This window comes from Vicugna pacos, chromosome 9 (assembly GCF_048564905.1).
Source record: "Vicugna pacos chromosome 9, VicPac4, whole genome shotgun sequence".
Lineage (NCBI taxonomy): Eukaryota > Metazoa > Chordata > Mammalia > Artiodactyla > Camelidae > Vicugna > Vicugna pacos.
The window spans coordinates 65031891-65053719 of NC_132995.1; the positions used below are offsets into that span (position 1 = coordinate 65031891).

General features: G+C 36.9%; 1 protein-coding gene across 2 annotated transcripts in view; it reads right to left on the bottom strand.

Moving 5' to 3' along the window:
* The window catches only part of NTNG1 (netrin G1), a 350074-nt gene that overhangs the window by 196590 nt on the left and 131655 nt on the right, over positions 1 to 21829 (bottom strand). The window lies entirely within an intron of this gene.

The following is a 21829-nucleotide window of genomic DNA, read 5'->3' on the forward strand; positions in this document are numbered from 1 at the left end:
TTGGCTCTAGCACTGTGCTGTTTCCTGTGTGTAGTCATATTGGTTTTGCACATTTGTAAAAGAATGTTGCCTAGAGCCTGAAATATACAGGAGAGCCTATTCTCAAGGTGCTGACCTGTAAGGGTATTAACATTTTTCCATTCATATAAAGATTTTAAAAACTGAAGAATAGAAAATATAACATTTGTTTTGTTGGAGGTTTACAGGGACACCATGACCTCACCACGTGGACAGCTGCAAGAACAAAGAATTCCAACACCAATAAGTTTGCAACAACCAACCACACACCCTCCCCTTTATAGTATAAAAGAAGCCTGATTTCTGACTTGGGGAAGATGATTCTCCAGGGCATTAGTCTGCCATCTTCTCAGTCTGCTGGCTTTCCAAATAGTCATTATTCCTTGCCCCAACACTTCATCTCCCAATTTCTTGTCCTGTCATGCAGTGACCTGAACGAGTTTGGACTCAGTAACAAGTTGAGTACTTTATGTTTCCCTAAAATGTCAGAATTAGCTAACAACTGAAGCTTACCTAAGACTAACCTCACATGAACACAAGATTCCCAGTGCCTTGTGTCTTGTTCCATTATTAAAGGCATGTTTCACGTATTTAAAACATGTTTAGGTACAACTCTGCAGAAGTGATAAACGGTCATCCCTACGCCTCAAATCCCTCATGGGTTTCAAGCCATTGCAGTCGCAAGAAGACATGGCCTTGTATCTCCAACTGCAGGGACTGTAACTGACCAAGGGTCTCAGCTGCTGGGCTCTTAAAACCACCTCTGAGTTGGACCAAGACCTACTCTCAGCCAATGACTGAATACAGTAGGGACACTAAGGCAACCAGGTCTTGGGAGATGCAAGGCTCCTCTGATGAATGACTCCTGGCTTAGAGATCTGCCGCTGCCTTTATTGAAATGTTTTAAAAACTGCACCATGGTCTAAAACATTTCCTATCCAATCTCCTTTTCTTCTCTCTCTCTTACACAGGGGACATGCATAGTTATCTGACAACTTTCCCAGCTTCCCCCAGCTTCCTCTCCTTTTTCTCTCATGTGAGTTCTTCCCAGTAAGTCTCTTGTATATGTAACCTCGTCATAGTATCTGCCTCTTGGAGGACCTAAATTAATGCACTACTAAAAGTCACATCTTAGGAATGACTGATTTTGCCATCTCTTCAATAAGACAGACAACAAAAGTTAACTGACCTAGGGAGAGTCAGGGTGTATCAGGTAATGAATGCCATTGTTAATAATTTTACTATTCATCCAGCAATTATCAAAATTTTACTATATGTCAGGTACAGTTCTAGGGGCTTGGGATGCAGAGATGAGTATGACCTAGTCTTTGCCCCCTACAATTGCATTGACTGGCAAGGAAGGCAACATCCCCTGAATAAATTAAATAAATTAAATAGACAAATTAAATAAATTAAATAGATACCTAGTGTTATGGGAACACATTTTGAGAAGTAATTGATTTTTCTACAAGAGAAAGGTTGAGGGTGGAGGTTCAGTGATCTGAGTCTTAAAACTGTAGTAGGAGTAGGCATTCACCACATGGAGAAAGCAAGAGGAAAAGTTTCCAATCAGAGGGTACAGCAGAAGCAAAGAAGGAAGGTAGGCAATTATGTGGGATACGTGGGAAGTGCTGAATAGCAGATGTGGCTAGAACTTAGAGTGATCTGGGGGAGGGTGGTAGAACTGAGAAAGCAGAAATTGTTGCCATGATAAGACAGTGATTGACTACTATGCTGAGGTCTAGTAAATAAATGTCTGGATATACTGTTTTGCTCCTTACATGAGGGAAGAGGTAATGTATGTATAATCTAAATGGGATGTATAATCTAAAGTATGTATAAATCTAAATGGGATCGGATTTATAGCAGAAGCTGAGAAGGACACAAAGAAAAAGGTCTGATCCCTACCTTTGATGTCCATGAGACTTCATAGGGATGTATGAAACAAAATTAGTTAATTATCATCTATACATTTTTTATTAAAATATAGTTGATTTGCAGTATTATATTAGCTTCAGGTGTACAGCATAGTGCTTCAATATTTTTGTAGATTATACTCCATTTAAACTTATTATGAAATAATGGCTATATTATTCACTCTGCTGTACAACATATCCTTGTTGCTTATTTATTTTGTGCATAGTAGTTTGTATCTCTTAATCCCACACCCCTGTGTTGCTTCTCCCCTCTTTCTTCTCCCTACTAGTAACCACTAGTTTGTTCTCTTTACCTATGCATCTGTTCTTGTTTTGTTATACATATTCATTTGTGTTATTTTCAGATTCCATATATAAGTGATAACAGAAAGTATTTGTCTTTCTCTGTCTGATTTATTTCAGTAAGCATAATACCATTTAGGTTTATTCACATTGTTGCAAATGGTAGAATTTCATTCTTTTTTATGGTTGAGTCAAATTCCATTGTATATACACCACATCTTTCTTAACCATTAATTTGTGGATGGACTTCTGGGTTGTTTCCATATCTTGGCAATTATAAATAATGCTACTGTGAACACTGGGGTGCATATATCTATTCAAGTTAGTGGGTTTTTAAAAAAATATATATGCCCAGGAGTGGAATTGCTAGGTCATATGGTATTTCTATTTTTAGTTTTTTGAGAAACCTCCATACTATTTCCCATAGTGGTTGTGCTAATTTACATTCCCACCAACAGTGTACAAAGATTCCCTTTTCTCCACATCCTGGACAACCTTTGTTATTTGTAGACTTTTTGAAGATAGCCATTCTGACAGGTGTGAGGTGATATCTCATTGTGGTTTTGATTTGCATTTCTTTAATATTTAGTGATGCTGAGCATCTTTTCATGTGCCTGTTAGCCATCTGCATGTCTTCTTTGGAAAAAATGTCTATTCAGGTCTTCTGCCCATTTATTGATTGGGTTGTTTATTTTTTTGATATTGAGTTGGATGAGCTGTTTATGTATTTTGGATATTAACCCCCTATTGGTAACGGTCATGTAAATTTGCAAATATTTTTTCCCATTCAGTAGGTTGTCCTTTCATCTTGTTGATGTTTTCCTTTGTTGTGCAAAGGCTTTTAAGTTTATTAGGTCCATTTATTTTTGTTTTTATCTCTTTTGTCTTAGGAGACAGATCCAAAAATATACTGCTATGATTTATGTCAAAGAGTGCTCTGCCTATGTTCTCTTCTAGGAGTTTTATGGTTTCAGATCTTACATTCAGGTCTTTTAATCCATTTGAATTTATTTTTGTATATAGTATGGAAAAATGTTTTAATCTCATTTCTTTACATATAGCTGCCTGGTTTTCCCAGAACCACTCACTGAAGAGAATGGCTTTTCTCCATTGTATATTCTTGACTCCTTCGTCATAGATTAATTGATCATAGGTGCATGGTTTATTTCTGGGCTTTCTATCCTGTCCTATTGATTTATGTGTCTGTTTTTGTGTCAGTACCATGCTGTTTTGATTATCATAATTTTGTAGTATAATCCAAAAGTCAGGGAGCATGATGCCTCCAGCTTTGTTCTTCTTACTCAAGATTGCTTTGGTAATTCAGGGTCTTTTGTGACTTCATTTAAATTTTAGGATTATTTGTTCTAGTTCTGTGAAAAATGTTATGAGTATTTTTATAGGGATTTCATTAAATCTGTAGATTGTTTTGGATAATTTGGACATTTTAACAATATCCATTCTTCCAATCCAAGAACACAGAATATTTTCCATTTCTATGCATTATCTTTGATTTCCTTCCTCAGCATTTTACAGTTGTAAGAGTATCGGTCTTTTAACTCCTTGGTTAAAGTTATTCTTAGGTATTTCATTCTTTCTGATGGGATTTTAGATGAGATTTTTGGTTTTTCTTTTCTTTTCTTTTTTTTTTTTTGCTTTCTCTTTCTGATAGTTCTTTATTAGTGTATAGAAAAGTAACAGGTTTCCGTATATTAATCTTGTATCCTGAAGCTTTACTGAATTCATTTATTTGTTCTAATAGCTCTTTGGTGGAGACGTTTGGGTTTTCTATATATATTAGCATGCCATCCTCATATAGTGATAGTTTTACTTCCTGTCCAATTTTGATGCCTTCTATTTCTTTTTCTTGTCTGACTGCTGTGGCTAGGAGTTCCAATACCATATTAAATAGAAGTGGTGAGAGTGGCTTCCTTGTCTTTTTCCTTATTTAGAGGAAAGGCTTTCAGCTTTTCACTGCTGGGTATGGTGTTAGCTGTGGGTTTGTCATAAATGGTCTTTATTATGTTTAGGTATGTTCCCTCCATACCAACTTTGAGAGTTTTCATCATAAATGGACGTTGAATTTATCTACATTTTATTTTGTCTAGAAAATATTTCAGGTGGCTAACATGATTATATTTAGTACCATCTATACTCCAAGTGCTGGAGGAGTCACAGGAAAATAAGAGAGAAGTCTCCTTTGTCACTGGAGTGCATGGTCTGTGGACAGAATGATGAAAGAAAACACAACAATGTTGTAAGAGCTATGAAAATGAGGACTTCTAGGTTCTTAGGGAACACAGAGGAGCAATTATTTAGGGAGTGGGTGATGGAGGGGTGGTCAGGAAGTTTCCCAGAATAAGTGTCTAAGCTGAGCCTTAGTGCAGCAACTTTTATGTATAACCAAATGCTAAACAATAAATGTTCAGAATAATTTCAGTGTCACTCTAATGCCCTCATAGAATCAAACGTAAACTCCTCTGCCAACATATATAATGTCCTTCACAAGCTGTTAGTAGTGAGAGATAACTTATCTCAAGTGTCTTCCTACTTATTGCTCAGAGAAAATCCTCATATGGCAAAATAGGTTTGACTATAAAGTTCCTGGATGTGGCTTTCATCTAGACAATATATCTCCACTCTTGCCTGCTCCTCTAAACCCTTTCCTTACCAGCTAGGAGGCTGAAGCAAGTTACTTAACTGCTTGTGCTTCAGTTTACTCATCTGTAAAATGGTCATGTTATGTGCCTAGCATATAGGATTGTGTGAGGCATAAATGAGTTCATTATATACAGATGGTCCCTGGTACAAGGTAAATGCTACATAAGTGTTTCAAATTTTTACTACTGCCCTTACTTAGTGCTCAATACAAGTCTTACCTATACTAACGAGTCTATCCAAATAGCACGCTCATGGCAGGGGGTGGGAGGGGATATTTCATTCTTGAAATCTGACAGCACTTTAATATTCTCTGTGGACACTTAGCACATAATACCTAAAATGTTACTTGTTGTTTTTCCAGAATGGGCCCTGAAGACAGCCTGCCTGGGTTAGAATTCCAGCACCAACTCCTTGTGTGCCTTGGGGAAGTTACTCCTCAGCCTCAAGCCTCTCACTTGTAAACTGCAGAAACAATACTCACCTAAATGGGCTCTTGCACAATTTGAGTGGAAAAATTATATACATAAGTTTTTTACAGGGTAGGTGGCACATAAGAGCTGACTAAATGTTTGATGTTAGTAAGTTGTAATTTCTGCATGCACAGAGCTGTGCCTTAATTCTCAAACTCCCAGCACCTAGTATAGTGGCTAGACCGTAAATCATCATCATGATAAAATTCACAAGAGAAGTCGAAATCATCGTCAGAAAGTTACTGGGAAGTAAAACAACAAAGGTGGGTGGGTTTACACCTCATGTACTCTATTTAATGCAGATTCAGCGAGCACTGACTGGGACTGTGGGTTACCTGACTATGAGTGATGCAGAGTCACCAACATCCCCGTAAACTAACAGATGCGATGACATGTATAGAATAAAACATAATAAGAAATTTATAATTCACTTTCCAAATTGAAAAAATTCAGAACTATGAGAAAAAAACACTCCATTCATTTCTCAAATATTCATTCAGCACCTATTATGTCACAGTATGTAAATCACAGCATGAGGCACCTCCATGGAAGAAGCAAGGGAAAGAGGGCAGGAATGGCTGCTGTTCGTTCCCTCCTGCTCCTTGTATGTATGTATGTATGTATGCATGTGTGTATCTATGTATCTATTTATTTATTTATTAAGTACAATCAGTTACAATGTGTCAATCTCTGGTGTACAGCACAATGTCCCAGTCAGGCATATATATACATATATTAGTTTTCATATTCTTTTCTTTAAAAGTTATTATAAGATATTGAATATAGTTCCCTGTGCTATAAAGAAGAAATTTGTTATTTTTATCTGTTTTTATATATAGTGGCTAACATTTGCAAATCTCAAACTCCCAAATTTATCCCTTCCCATCACCTTTTCCCCAGTAACCATAAGATTGTTTACTATGTCTGCCAGTCTGTTTCTGTTTTGCAGATGAGTTCATTAGTGTCCTCTTTTTTTTTCTTTTTGTAGATTCCAAATGTAAGTGATATATCATATGGTATTTTTTTTCTTTCTGGCTTAATTCACTTAGAATGATGATCTCTGGGTCCATCCATGTTGCTGCAAATGGCATTATTTTATTCTTTTTATGGCTGAGTAGTATTCCATTGTATAAATATACCACAGCTTCTTTATCCAGTCCTCTGTTGATGGACATTGAGGTTGTTTCCATGCCTTGGCTATTGTATATAATGCTGCTATGAACATTGGGGTGCATGTATCTTTTTAAATTAGAGTTCCCTCCAGATATATGCCCAGGAGTGCATCATATGGTAAGTCTATTTTTAGTTTTTTGAGGAATCGCCATACTGTTTTCCATATGGTTGCACCTAATCACATTCCCACCAACAGTGAAGGAGGGTTCCCTTTTCTCCACACCCTCTCTAGCATTTATTGTTTTCGGACTTCTGAATGATGGCCATTCTGACTGGTGTGAGGTAATACCTCATTGTAGTTTTGATTTTCATGTCTCTGATAATTAGTGATATTGAGCATTTTTTTTCATGTGCCTATTGGCCATTTGTATGTTTTCATTGGAGAATTGCTTGTTTAGGTCTTCTATTTTTTTGATTAGGTTGTTTGTTTTTTTCTTATTAAGTTGTATGAGCTGTTTATATATTTTGGAAATGAAACCTTTGTCAGTCACATCATTTGCAAATATTTTCTCCCATTCCATAGGTTGTCATTTTGTTTTACTTATGGTTTCCTTCATTGTGCAAAAGCTTATATGTTTAATTAGTTTATTTGTTTATCTCATTTATTTATTTTTGCTTTTATTTCTATTGCCTGTGTAGACTGTCCTAGGAGAACACTGGTAAGATTTATGTCAGAGAATGTTTTTCCTATGTTTTCTTCTAAAAGGTTTATTGTGTCTTGTCTTATATTTGTTTTTAAGCCATTTTGAGTTTATTTTTGTGTATGGTGTGAAGGAGTGTTGTAACTTCATTGATTTACATACTGCTGTCCAGTTTTTTCAACACTACTTGATGAAGAGACTGTCTTTTCTCCAATGTATAGTCTTGCCTCCTTTGTTGAAGATTAATTAACCATAGGTCTGTGGGTTTATTTCTGGTTTCTCTATTCTGTTCCATTGATCCATGTGTCTGTCCCAATACCAGGCTGTTTTGATTACTGTAGCTTTGTAGGATTGTCTGAAGTCTGGAAGGGTAATTCCTCCAGCTACATTCTTTTTCTTCAATATTATTTTGGTACTTCTGGGCCTTCTGTGATTTCATATAAATTTTAGGATTATTTGTTCTAGTTCTCTGAAAAATGTCATGGGTAATTTGATAAGGATTGCATTAAATCTGTAGATTGCCTTGAGCAATATGGTCATTTTAACAATACTGATTCTTCCAATCCAAGAGCATGGGATATCTTTCCATTTCTTGCTCCTTGTATTTAAAAAACAAAACCAAAGCAAACCAACCCCCTCTGCCACCGAGAAAAAAAAATCCACTATAAGCAAAAATAACTATTTTGTTTTATATTTTGCATTTCCAAAGGCAGCTGTCCTACAATCCCCTTAACAATTCTTAGGCATGAGGGTGAGCCTTTAATAACTTGAGAGAATTTATCATAACTTACCCTTATTCAGAAACCAATACATGCTTCCACGAGGATTCACACCTCCTAAGGTCTGAGTCCAATTGCTCACTCCCAGTTCTACTCCTCTTCCACATCACTCAGTGGATCTCTTCTCCCATTCCTCTCACACCCTGCCAGCCTGCTCAGGACGTCCCTGTCCTGACATCTGTCAGCTTCTGGGTCACCTGCATCACTCAGCCAGGCCTGACACTACTACTAAAAAAAAAAGTGAATAAAAAGCACTAACCTCATAGAAAGGGTAAAAGGCTACATATTTCATTCCTTTACTAAGAAATGGGAAATTATTGATCTTTGCTTCTTATCATCATAAGAAAAGCAAGCTGCTTGAAAAACAATGATAGTAAGGGATGTGCTAAGCAATCTTTAAGTATTTATGATGCTTTAGATTAGTCGTGTCCTATAGACAATTTTACTAGAGCTTTTAAGTGCTTCCGATTTCAGTGCTTTGAATTGCTTAAGCATTTATACTTAATGGTTATACAATGATAATGCCTACTCTCTTAATACCACAGCACTGAAAGCCAAATTTACACATTACGTATCACTTTTAAAGACTGGTTTTTCAAGTGACTTACAAAACACTATCAAACCTCAACATCAGCCCTCGACAGACTAGCTTTCTCTTGGTCACCTATGTATATATGGGAGAAATGGGTCCTTCTGGGGGTTTGTGGCTGCCTCTAAGGGTTTACAGGTATTTCACAGAGCCAGGAAAAGCACAAAAACAAACTTCCCAAGGGTGAACGTCATCGTCTTGCTCCATGTGCCCACGGGAATTCACTGCAACAAAATTCCCTGGGGGGCTGATTTGAATACCATTTTCTCAGTGGAATTCTTTGTAAAACGCTCATTTATTAGCCACCAAGGACTCTGGTGCTTAGATAAGCTCATCAGAGAGCTAAAAAGTCATGGAGCAAATGCAGAGAGTCATTAGTTTATAATATAAACTCCACAGGGATGAAACAATGCCTATTTTTCCATGTTCTGAAAGGAAGTAGAGAGAAGGAGACACTTTGCCACATGAAGAAGAATTATTTGAAATAAATACTGAGCAATCTATTTTAGTTCATTTAAAAATAGTATTATTAGTATTACTACTAATACTATTATTCACAAAGCTAAACAATACTGTTATTGACGGTACTAACTAGGTCATTTGAAAGGCATGGTATTGACACAAGGAGGCGCTCAGTAAATATTTGCTGGAGAGTCACAGTCATCAAGGATACTTTACCAAAGCTGATTTCCATTTGACTTTTAAAAGTTCTCGGCACCATTATTTGGTCAGAGGGAATTTTAACTAGAAGAGACGGTTTTAGCTTGAAACTCTGAATCATTGTTTTTAGAACAGGTACTAAACTTGACAGAACAAGGTCTTACCTCCCCATAATTCCCTCTTTTCATTAATGTCATTTTTTCCCCAATGCATTTAAAAGACAGTGCATGCCCTAGATTCTGAAGTCACTAATATATATTCATGAGCCAAACATGATTGGAGAGTTATCCTGCAAAGCTCTATACCTTATCATGTTCTTGTCTCAGATTACTAGCACTGTTTTGACCCAAAGATGAGGAAATGTCTATCTGACCAGACCCGGGAGAGTCCACACTTGCCTGTGTCATACCCTTATATATGACAACGTTACTGCTACCGCCTGTTTTTCATTAAACATAAATTCATATAAAAAGACTGTTGTGACAGAATATATCAGTTTGCTATTATAATTAAATTATCTAGGACTTCATTCATCTGCAGGTTGAGTTTATTGAGATTTTTGGTGTCTGCCAGCTACCAACATGCTTTTCTTGCTTTAAATACAACTCTGAGTATATGGTAGTAATTTCATAAGCTGACTCAGGAATAAAATGGAAAAAGGAAACCTTGGACATTTTAAACAAAAGTAATAAATGCTGGAAGAGGACAGGTTTGTTTAGATCAGAATTTAAAAATTTTAACTGGTTTTGTCTGATAATAATGCTTATAATCTCAATTAAAATATATTTTAAATTGATTTCTAATACCTGGAGACCAGCATCATAACCTTTGTAAACCAGGGTATTATAACTACTTAAATTTTGTTTGATTTTAGAATTATGTCTAAATATTGTCACCTGCTTTTTGTGGTTAGGCAATCTGCCTCCTGAATCTTTCTGGTTGAATATGCAGAACACCTTCCATTGATAAATTAGTTCTTCAGTGTTTGACATGAACTCACTTGGCGTGAAGTCAATTTCCTCATTATTAGAATCATCCTGTAAGTTGTACCTTGTTATAGATAAAGGGTACTTTAGCTATATGATCATACATTGTGCAGGCAAAGCAAACACAGAATCATGTTAACCTGTCTTCTTTTCAGATGATTCACCACCATTAAAAAACTTAATTTTTAAGTTCAGAGAAACATGTCAGACTTTGACAAGGAGAAGGGAGTAATGCTACACTTTAGGGAGACAAGTCAATGCATTCAGACTACAATGCTTCATTTAGGAAGTGGACAAAAAGTTTATATTTTGGAGATGAATGTAACTCCAAATTATGAACTATTAGTAAACAGCTCTCTGACAGTATAATTAATAACAGAAATACTAGTAAATGCATACTGAATGCTATATATTATTTGTTTATTTCAAACATCATAACGAACTTATTCTTTCCACTTCAGAAATTAGGAAACTAAGTCTTAGAAATGTTATGTAATTTTATAAGTTTGCTGAGATAAGAATTTAAAAAGTTAGTTTCAAACTGAGACTTGCCTAATTACAAAGCTTGAGCTTTGAAATCGCATTAGTAAATGAGGAAATAAGCCAACCACAGCAATCTGCAATGGGGTTTTCATATCTTACAAAACTATTTGCAGAAATGATAAAATAATTTTGATTAAAACATGAAAAACTCAATACATGTGACAGGTCAGAAAATGTTAAGAAAATAATGCAATAATATATGGCTGTAGTTGGGTGAACAAGTTATGTTTGTTTTCTCTTTTAAAAAGTTATTTGCTGTTTTACATCTGTCCTTCTGCTTAAGATGACTTGGATTTGGTTTTCACCAAATTTGGAACAATTTTTTTGTGCAGAAGCCCAGCCTGAAATAAAAAGGCAGTTGATGATAATTTTCATATTGGCATACTTTGTGTAATATTCAGTGGCTTTTCAATGGCATTTGGAACATGAATAGAAATTACAGAGCCAGCTATCCTAAAAGGAAAACAATTGTTTAGGCTACCATTGTGAAGGCATCGATTAAAAAATTGCCTTAAAGCGGCTGACTTGTACATGCTTAGTTGAATTTACAGTATTTCAAGAGAGAAGTCTGAAAAAGGAAAGAAGAAATATCTCCCAAAAGAACTGTCAGGGAAACTAAGTATTCTAACAACATAAAATGTAACAGGCATAAGTCTTTCCTCCATTTACACATTTGTGCCACAGAGACAAAAGGAATGACTGACATCCTAATTTCTCATGGTCAACCAAGGACCTCAGTCATTCATTTGGTCATTCAATAAATATTGCTTTGAACACATTCCATGGATCAGGTCTTCTAGATGTTGAGAATAAAGATAAGTGGATGGAGAGGGGCCTCTAAAGGCCCTGTCATCATGGAGTTGTCTTCATTTGGGTAAAGACAGCCCATAAACAAGCAAATTAATATACAGTATATCATGGAGCAGTAAGTACTACAGGAAAAAAAACATATTTCATTTATATGTGAAATCTAAAAAATAAAACAAACATGCAAAACAAAACAAAAACAAACTCACAGATACAGAGAACAGATTGGTGGTTACCAGAGTGCAAGGAGGTTGGGAAGAGGGTGAAGTGGATGAAGGGCATCAAATATATGGTGATGGATGGTAACCAGACTTAAGAGAAGCAATCACTTTGTAGTGTATACAAATATCAAACTATAATGTTACATGCCAATTTAACCTCAATTAAAAAAAATAAAAGACTATAGGGAGCAAGGGTGAAAACAGTGAGACCAGATAGGAAATTACTGTGGCTACAAGGGCAATGAGAGTGGCTTGGATGGCTGGATTCTAGATGTATTTGTTGATGCACTGGATGTGGCAAAGGCAAGGCTCCAAGGTTTTGGATGCAATGAGGACAGGTGATAAAGAGAGGACTTCAAGATTTTTTGCCTAATCACCTGGCAGAATGGTGTTGCATTGAACAGAGGACGTCTGTGGATTCTGTGGTTTGGGAAAGGAAGTGGGAATTAAAGGCTTTGCCTAAGGTAAGTTTAGAATGCTTAATAAAAACTCATCAACATGAAATCGGCAGTAAATCTGGAATTCAGTGGTAAGGACTGGGTTGGAGCTATTTGGGGCTTATCTACATACAGCTGACATTTAAAGCCATGAGACTTGTTTGGCAGAGATACAAGTAGAGACAGAGAAGAAGCAGATTGTACCTTGGGAGGAGAAACCAGCAAAGGAGAGTGAGAAAGACAGATGAGGGAGAACTAAGATAGAGAGGCCCAAAAAGTCAAGTGAGGAAAGATTTCAAGATCAATGTCCCAATAAATCAAGAAAGATGAAGTTTGATGACTCACCACTGAATTGGACAATGTGGAGATCAGTGGTGATATTGATAAGAATTGATTTGTTAGAATGGTGGGGAACAAAGAATGATTGGTTAGGGGGAGAATGGAATAAAAGGAGGTATAGAAAGTCAATACAGACAATTTTTTTTCAAGGAGCTTTGTTGTAAAAAGGAATAGAGAAATGGGACAATGGTTAGAAGGTTGGAAGAAGATGTGAAGTTAAGGGAGTATTTTTTTCAGATGGGATATATTTTAGCATATTTATATAAGTGGTATTAGAGAGGAAAATGATGTAGGAGGGAAAGGGTAGACTATCTGCAGCAATGTCTTTTGGTGAGAAGGGATGGGATCGATTCACGTACAGAGGAATCAGTTTTAGAATAGGGGATAATGCATCCATAGTAATGGAAAGACGGGCAAAATTTGGAGAACTGATGCAGGAATATTGTTAAACAAAGTGCTGGGAACTTGTGGAAATTAGGTTCTTTGATGGCAGAGTGCCTTTTGTACTTACATTCTACTCAACGACAGAGAGAAATAAGCAGCCAATCAATGTTATGATAAGGACCCACTGGAGAAGAGTCTAAGGGTTAGTGTGTATGTGGTTGGTGTGTGCTTGTGGGGGAGGAAAGGTGGCTGGGGCTCAGTGCTCTAGGTTAAGCAAGCTGCACGTTCAAAGCCCGCAGGACAGGAGAGTGAAGGACACTCTGGGGACTGAAAACAGCTGGAGGGATCATGGCTGGAGAGAGGTGCTGGAAATGGAGAGATGCAGTGAGAACTGAGAGGATTATATAAACTCGAGAAATATTTGGAAGTCGGAATGGATAGAACATGGTAGTGCCTTGGCTATTAGGGATACGTATGAGGGAAAGAGAAGAGCTACAGTTGGTTCAGGTTCTGGCTTGAGCAGTGGGTTTATGCTGATGTTGGTAGCTCTGAGCCTTTGTTCACGCTTTATTTACCTCTGTGCAAATCTGACTTCCGCTTCACATCCAGCGCATGTCCTATCTCCTTATGAACCCCACTTCTTACTCTTCCAGCCCCCTCTGATCACTCTTTTTCTCGAATATGTCAGGCACAGCATGTGGTGTTTTTACATATTATCTCATTAATCTCTACTACAGTTCCATGAGGTAGGTCCTGCTATCCCTTATTACAGATAAAAAAGTGGAGGCTCAGTGTGGACCTTTTAACAAAGGTCTACATGTCTCCCTGGTCCATGCTGAAATGATAAATTTAAAATAACCAAAGAGCAGTTTCTGAATCTCTAACTCTATTTTTCGTACATTGTACCACAATGTGTCTGATGATAGTGAGACTTGGTTTATAAAGGTGCAATCAATGCCCCTTTAACTCACCATAGCACTTTGAACATAGGAGGAATTCAATAAATGTTGACCTGAAGTGAAGAAAAGCTGTGGATGAGACCCCAAAGTTTGAAACTTTAGGTAAACCAATAGTTTTCACTGAAACAATTTCGGGGTGGGGGACTCAGAGAGCACTCTCATTGGCTGAAAGGCTAACAAGATTATAATATTAATTGAATAACACTTTAAAGATCTAAAAGCAGTCCACATCTCATCTTCCATTTGATCCTTCTTTGTAACTTATGTCCTAATCTTATAAATGAGCAAACTGGAATTCACAAGGTTAAATAGCTTGGTTATATGACAATAGGTCTAAACAAGAAAAACTGCACAGCCAGCACATTTTCCCAATATACCATTAACCTCCCATATCACTATAAACCAGTACTTCTCAGTAATCCCCATTTCAGCTAACACATATTGGTTATTTATGGGAGAAAAAAATGATGAATAAGATGAAGAATCTCATGCTCTAGTAAAAGTAAAAAATAAGCAGTTAAAAATCATCCTAAAATGTGACAAATGTAGTTAGAATTACATACAAAATACTAAGAAAGCACAGGGATTGGAAAGATTCATTTTGCTTGGGGCAAGGAGTAGAGAAACAGAAGGTTTCAGTTTGCACATTAATTCCAAGATGCATTGTCAAATACATTGATCATTACTGGACACTGAATTAAAGAGAAGAACCCACTGACAGTGGGCGAATCGGAACACCAAAGAAAATGCTCCAAATTTCTGCTGTACATTCACAGAACTGCTCTATTCTTATACGTTTATTAAAACAAATAATTTCTTAAACCTCTAACAAAAGAGGAGCACGATGAAAAGACCTAAGATATGACACATTTGGCACTCATATCTCTTACTCCTAATATTGAAAATTTAACAGAAAGCCATATGGTTTACAGTAAGATGTAAACAAATGATGTCAAAATAATTAAGGGTCAATATAACCAAATCACCTGACAGGAAAAAACTACATTTTAGAAATTTCCATGTGACATTTATTTCACTGTTTAGGCTTGAAACCCTGCAAATTTCAACTCACGACGGAGAGTTTCCAAATGCCTATGATTATTCTGTTAATCACAGTTAGTTGACTCTAGGTTGACTCCCTTTCAGGAAGTCCTCCCACTTACAGACTCCATTCCAGTCCACTGCCAAATTCATAAAATAAAGAGAAGAGCTGCATTGGAATTTTCACTAATGAAAATCCTCTAATTTCTGGAAAAGTAATGCATAGAGCCTAGAGGGGTGAATTTATAGTAGTGTACCAATGTACAGAGGCAGAGACTTTTAGGTTCCTTTCCTACCACTGATTTGCTATAAATTTTTATCAGCTTTTACTTTTCTGTAATTCTTCAGGGAACTCAAGGAGGCAGTATTCTGAGAGACAGGGAAACATAATATTGGAACAATAAGAAAACAAGATACGATTACTATACCATGATGGGCACTTCATGCAACAGTCATTCATTTGCACATTCATTCAACAAACATCTGAAGATGCCTGCCGTGCAAGACACCAGAGGCAAGAATGCTGAATAAAGACAGAGTCAAGGTGCTCATCATCAAGTGTGAGAAGCAAATAGGCAAAATTCTCACTGTACCCAAGTCACATAGAATGCCCTGCCTGCATATTTGATCAAAAACTTTATTTCAGTGGAGACTAGCCAGATGTAACAGGCAGGAATTCTCAAGGGAATTTCGCAGGTGCACAAAGAGACTTCAGTCTGGACTGAGCTTCTGCCTCAGCCCTCCCTTAACCCAAGTGGGGCCAAACATAAAGACTAAATAGCAAAATAATGAAAAAAAAGTGACCCGAAGGTGCCTTAAACTAATATGAATAGAGAAAATGTCGAGATCAGCCAAATCAATGCAAAATAATTTCTGTTTTTAAAACTGCCAATGTATGAAGAAAGAAGAACAAAGAGCTATAGCCAGGAATTCTCCTCAGAGAATACAGCATGATATAATGTAAAGGTCCAAGGAGCACTTATAAAAAATGAAAGAAAAATCCATATGCAGTCTTTTAACTTCATAAGGATGAGGGGGGAGCATCGATTGTCATAAGATTGCAAAGGACTTTAGTCTGTAGCTAAATAGCTTAATCCACTAGAACTTTGGGGTTGCTTTTTTAATGAAGTGATCTCTATAATAAATGGCCCTTTCAGCCTTCACAAAGAAAAAAAAAATGGCAGGGAGTGTGTCAACCTCCAATAAATTGTGTGGGAGGTAAGCTGATCAATAAGAAGTCTCTCTCACTGTCACCTTAAGGAGCAACCAGCTACAGAAATTCGCACTAGGGTGGGAAAAAAGCGGTGGGAGTTGGGGGTGGTGGTGGTGGTGAAGGATTCTGAAAAACAGAAAAGTATATGAGTGAGTGTGTGTGTGAGTGTGTCTGTGTGTATTTAAAAGGCAGAGAGGAAAGAAGGTGAAATGGATTTGTTCAATCAAGTAACAAGAGAGAGCTAGGAGTCTAGATTAATGAGCCATCTATCGACATCTATCAAACATGATAGTTTAGCATCTATAATTCCTTGGAATATTTCAACAAATTACAGGAAGATTCCTAAGAGAAAAAGCAAAATACATTTTAAAAAATGTGGAGTTTCAGAACATTTCATTAGATGTGTTTGGGTCATAATTTATTGTCATTACACCTTATTTCTATTTTTTTTCAAAATCCCAACAATAATACTCAAATCCAACACCTGCATTCCTGAATATACTCAAATGTTAAAATGAATGTTTTTCCTTAAAATTAATAAAGGCAAGCGCCAGAAGCATAACTCTCAAATACATCTTTCCCATAGGGAGTATCTGAGATTGCCTCAGGCTATAAGGCTTGTAAGGAGACAAGAAATGCTAAGTGGGAAGTTACAGTGAACAGGAGTTAGAAAGAATTTTTTTAACTTGCCTTGTTAAGGCTAATTACCGCAGATGAAAAGAGCTGGATAACCTAGAGTGTTCATTAGCTCTCTCACGCCACTAAGGAGCTATCCCCAAAGTGCTAATATCTTTCTTACTACATTCTCAAAATGTTTCACATTCACTATTCATGATTAGCACTTCGAAAAGACCAACTTCCTGATTAATGCTTAAATGGAAAGAGTATGTGCCTCAAAAATTAGTACAGGCCTCAAAAGTATAAGCCTACCTGTCTTAAAGGTTTTAGAAAAAAATTTTTAAAAAGAAAGCAAGCTAGCCTGGAAGTGCTGTTAGCCTGTCCCACACCCCACTCACTCTCCTACCCACACACCCGTTCTCCTGGAGCCGCGGCAACGCAGCCACGTATGTTGGGATTTGTCACGTTTCAAAGCTTTGGGTTATGTGTATTCCCCTTCACAATAAACACAGCATTGATTCCATGGCTTCTTCCCCGCCCTGATCAGAATTACTCGCAAAAGTAGCTCACACATGGGTAAACGGCCAACCCTGCATTATTCATGTTAGGTAATGGTTTTCAGTCCTTTGCCACCAGATCATCTACTGGGCTGGCTCTCAATCCAGTTATCATGACGGGGGTTCCCCTAATGACAAATGTTCGTAGCTAAGAATAAAGTTGAGCAACAGAGCAAAAGGGTTTCAACTCTGACTACGACCAACAAAGGGACCTACAGACAATCCTTTATATTGTCTTTCACTTCCCTCCCTTTTTGGAGTGAAGGAAGAAATTATTTTTCCGTTGGGTTTTGTCTTTTTTTGAAAAACAAAAGGCAAATATGCTCCTGGGAAATGTGCAGACCATATGCTCAGGTCAACATAAGCGATGTTTAAGATCATCTAATTCATGTATTTATTTCTCAACTCCCAGCTACCACCTGGAGCAACTACAATGTACTGTGCCATTCTCATCTGTGTCCTTCAGCCAGATGGAGTTCTCTACTTTGATCGTAACACTTGCCTGCCCTGAAAACCTTCAACGGCATAAACTATCAGTTAGAATGTAAACTCCTTAGTTTGGAATTCAAAGTTCTCCGCAGTTAGATCCCAAACTACTGTTATGGTCTTTTCTTTAACAGTAAAATAAGTCTCCATTTTAGCCAACTGGCCTACTGCTTGTCTCCAGGCATATCTTGAACTATTTATGATAAAATACGTCCCATTGCTCCTCTTCCCTGAACTGCCCTCATTACCTGCCCTTCACAAAAATGCTCCATCTGCTGCCCTAACCAATTTAGTCTCCCTCTCAGTCTCCACGTTATGTGCCCCTGGCTTTCTGGAATCATTCAGATTTCATGTGACTGACTATGTGTATTACTATATGTACAACAGCTTTTTAAAAATACCTTAATAAAACTTCTATGTAAATGTGTAAATCAGGACAAAAGTCTTTATCAGTTCATGCATTCTAGTTTTTCACTTCAAAATGTATAAAAGCACTTATTACACATGTTAACTTCCATGGGCCTTAACTCTTATTTTTTGTTTTGTGGTTATTTCACTGTGTATATTATTTCTCCTCCATCAGAGTAAACACCAGAATGTAGCTTTTTTAATCACAGTCCTCAGCCAGAGTACTGTACATAAACACTGTGTTTCCCTTCTGTAATAAATTTTGGACCAATAAATATTATAATACAATGTTATCTTTTAAAATAATAAATTTGTCACCTATGAGCAATAAGAAATTTAGGAATAAAATATTAATTAAAATATTTATTTGAATTTTTATAAAGATTTTTTTAATCTTATGAAACATGCAAAGGAAGAAAAATTTTCCTTTCCAGCAGTTCTTACATGATGTTAATAAATCAAATCATTGTTATCAAATTGGCTATTGCAAGTTGTCTGGTATTTTAAGAAAACTTAAGATGCATACATGACATTTCTCACATTTGTGATTAAATAATCCTTTGTCTATTTTTATGTTTAACGCCTTTACTTTTTACTGGACTGTCCACTCCCTAAAACTACGGGACTATGTTAAACTTGTTCATTTCCACATCTCCAGTACAGTGCCTAGTGCAGGGCAGGAACTCAGAAAATAACTTGTTGGATCAATGAATTAAGGAATGAATAATTAAAGGGAAAAAATGAATTAATTTAAATTAATTAATTAAAGAGCAACTACTACCACCAGCACCCCTACTTCTGGGGGCTCTGACCCGCTGTGACTACAGCTCTCCACAGGTATTTACCTGGGCTGAAGCCACAGTCCATCAAGGCTGTTGAGAGCCTCTGCCTTGCTTTTTCCCTTCCCCAAGAACTAAGCTTGGTGAGTAGTCCCAGTTGGAACTTCCTTCCTCTATGTAAAATAACGGCTTTGCATCAGTGGCTTCCACTCACCAGGTCTGACAAGCAACAGAAGCAGCAGAAATGCTGACAGAAGAAACCAGAAGGGTTTGGAAGGGAAAATATTCACCTGATTGACCTCTGGGGTTCTCTGAACTTTAGCATCTTGACAATAGTCTTGCCTGGTGACAAAGGTAGGGATGCTATTAGTTTGGAGCCCAGACAAGCCAGACAGGAGGATGTCAAAGCAGGGCTAACTCAGTCCCAACATTCTCAGAAGTAATACATTCTGGAAAAAGTCGTAAGGATGGTAGTGACTGCTACAGAAAACCCTGGTCAAAGGCCACATGCTTCCATGGGTCCATTAGTGACTAGCTGTGGTTACTTCCGTCTTGCTGCTGATGCTACAGGTGAGCTTCATGCTGTGAAGGTGGTTGTTGCTAGTACAGCTGTTGGAGGCAGGGCAGACCCTCCACCAACTGAAGAACGCCAGGATGAAAGTAAGGATCTTGTTGTCCCCAGATTTACTGTTTGAAGTGAGTGTAAAAAGAGGTCCCAAAGCAGGCCCAGGAAGCATTCAGCAAGAAAAGGATCATCTTCTCCCCATTTCCTCTATACAGTCTGTCTTAAATGTCAGGGGCCATTTCAAGTAGGACATCAAGAAAGCTGGGAAAATCAAGAAACCTCTTTTGTCTTCATACGAGGTTATCATACAAAACTACTGTTGTGAGATGATCAGATGAGTGTTTTCATTTTTCAATTGTTGTTTACTATCATGGAGACATGGCCAAAATTTTAATCTTCTTGTGCATTCCTGTCATTTTCTGATAAACTACGATTTGCAGTCAAAAGGGAGGATACAACGTTCACACAATCATAGTTCTGTGGTGTCCCTCTCAACTCACTCAGTATTTATAGGAAGTTTCTGACCCCGCTAACAAACTGTCATTAGCCTGGAGTTTGAATCAACAGGATTATAACTGAAATAACAGAATTTCAAATTGTATTTTGACTCAAGATATAAAGAAAACTATAAAGATTTTAATAACCATTTAAAGAAGAAAAGCAGAGACCTAAGAAAAAAATTAGTCTGCAAAAAATTCCTGACATCTATAAGCACAAACCTCACAAATGAGAGAAGCAGTTGATTAACATCTGAATGAAGCAAACAGCAAGACTGAGGCTTTTATCTTGTGGAGGAAGAACATACAATGAGGGTAAAACAAAGATAGCAAATGTAAATTATTCATTACCAGAATAATACTATTTTAGGGAGGGAAAGTAAAGAGTAGCATTTGAGGGAAAGGATCTAAAAACGAGTTCTAGTAAGTTCTAGATTTATGTCTACGAAAATCATCCCAAACAAGTTCAGAGTTAAACGAAGTGACTTTTAAAGTCTTTCCTATGTCTAATTTTGATGATTGTAGGGGTTAGTAAATCAAAGCTGTCTTACAATTCCTAGTACTGATGATCCTTTCAAAAAACTCAATCTATCCTTATTAAGTGTAACACTGAGTTTTTTCCGATGAATGTATTTGCCACCTTGACCTGATGAGGACTTAAGTGTGAAAGGAACACAAATGGAGACAACTGGAAGCTGTTAACTTACAGACTGCTTTGCAGCTTTGGTTGAATAGAAATATACCAGGAAAACATGACCAAAAAAAAAAAAAAAAAGAGAGAGAGAGAGAAAATGGGAACACTAAGACTCTCATAGAAATTACTAGTATCCTTAGGAACGAGTGCTTACAATTTTAACGGCTTTCTGGCTTTTAAAACCCAACCATTTTTATAGCTTAATTTTTAAGACTAGCATTTCCTAAATGGTTTTTTATTTCCTATTCCTAATTCCAATCCATTTTTAGTCACCCCTATTACAGAGTGGTTAATTTTTAGGACTCCTCTGAAGTATTCCTTTACTTAGTATTCTTCCCCTTTTCCCTTTGGGCTTTTCAGATGAAACATTTGTCTTTTTCTGTAATCTTATTATATTTTTTTGCTTCCTCCATTCCAAGGATTAAAACAAATGAAAAATAGCAGCAGACGCAACAGCAGCAGCAACAAAAAGGCCTTATTCTCTTTGTACAAAGAAGGTCACACTCTCAGGCTAACGTCGTCTCTGTGGATCGGATGGCTGGCCGAGATGTGCTCATGGGCGGAACTTGACTTTTCCTCCAGTGAGGAAGCACTCAGTGAAGTAGGCTTCTGTATCCTGTGGAGATGGACTCTGAGTTCCAATCCTCACTGAGTTTCCACTCTGCCACCTGCTTAATTACGAACTCTAGTGAGTTCTTTAATTTCCATGCTTGTTTCCTCATGTGAAAAAAAAGGACATTATAATAATAGCCACTTAAATTGTTGTTTTTTGTTTTTTGAGGAAGTAAATGCTTGGAAGAGGGTTTGGCACATTAGAATTGCCATGTGAGTGTTTGCTGTTATTATAAACTGTATCTATTTATGTCTGCCGCTAAAAAAAAAATCTACGTTGACATGCTGATTGTTTTCTTTTTAAATAAAATACAATGTAGAGAGTCTTATGAATCTGTTTTTATTTTTGTTTTCATTCAATTCTATTTAATCATTTCATCTAAGGAGCACATGAAGTGACATGCTTTAGTTCACAGAGATGAACCTACATTATTTTAATGTGGGACAATGACAATTTTTCAGTAACATCATATGAA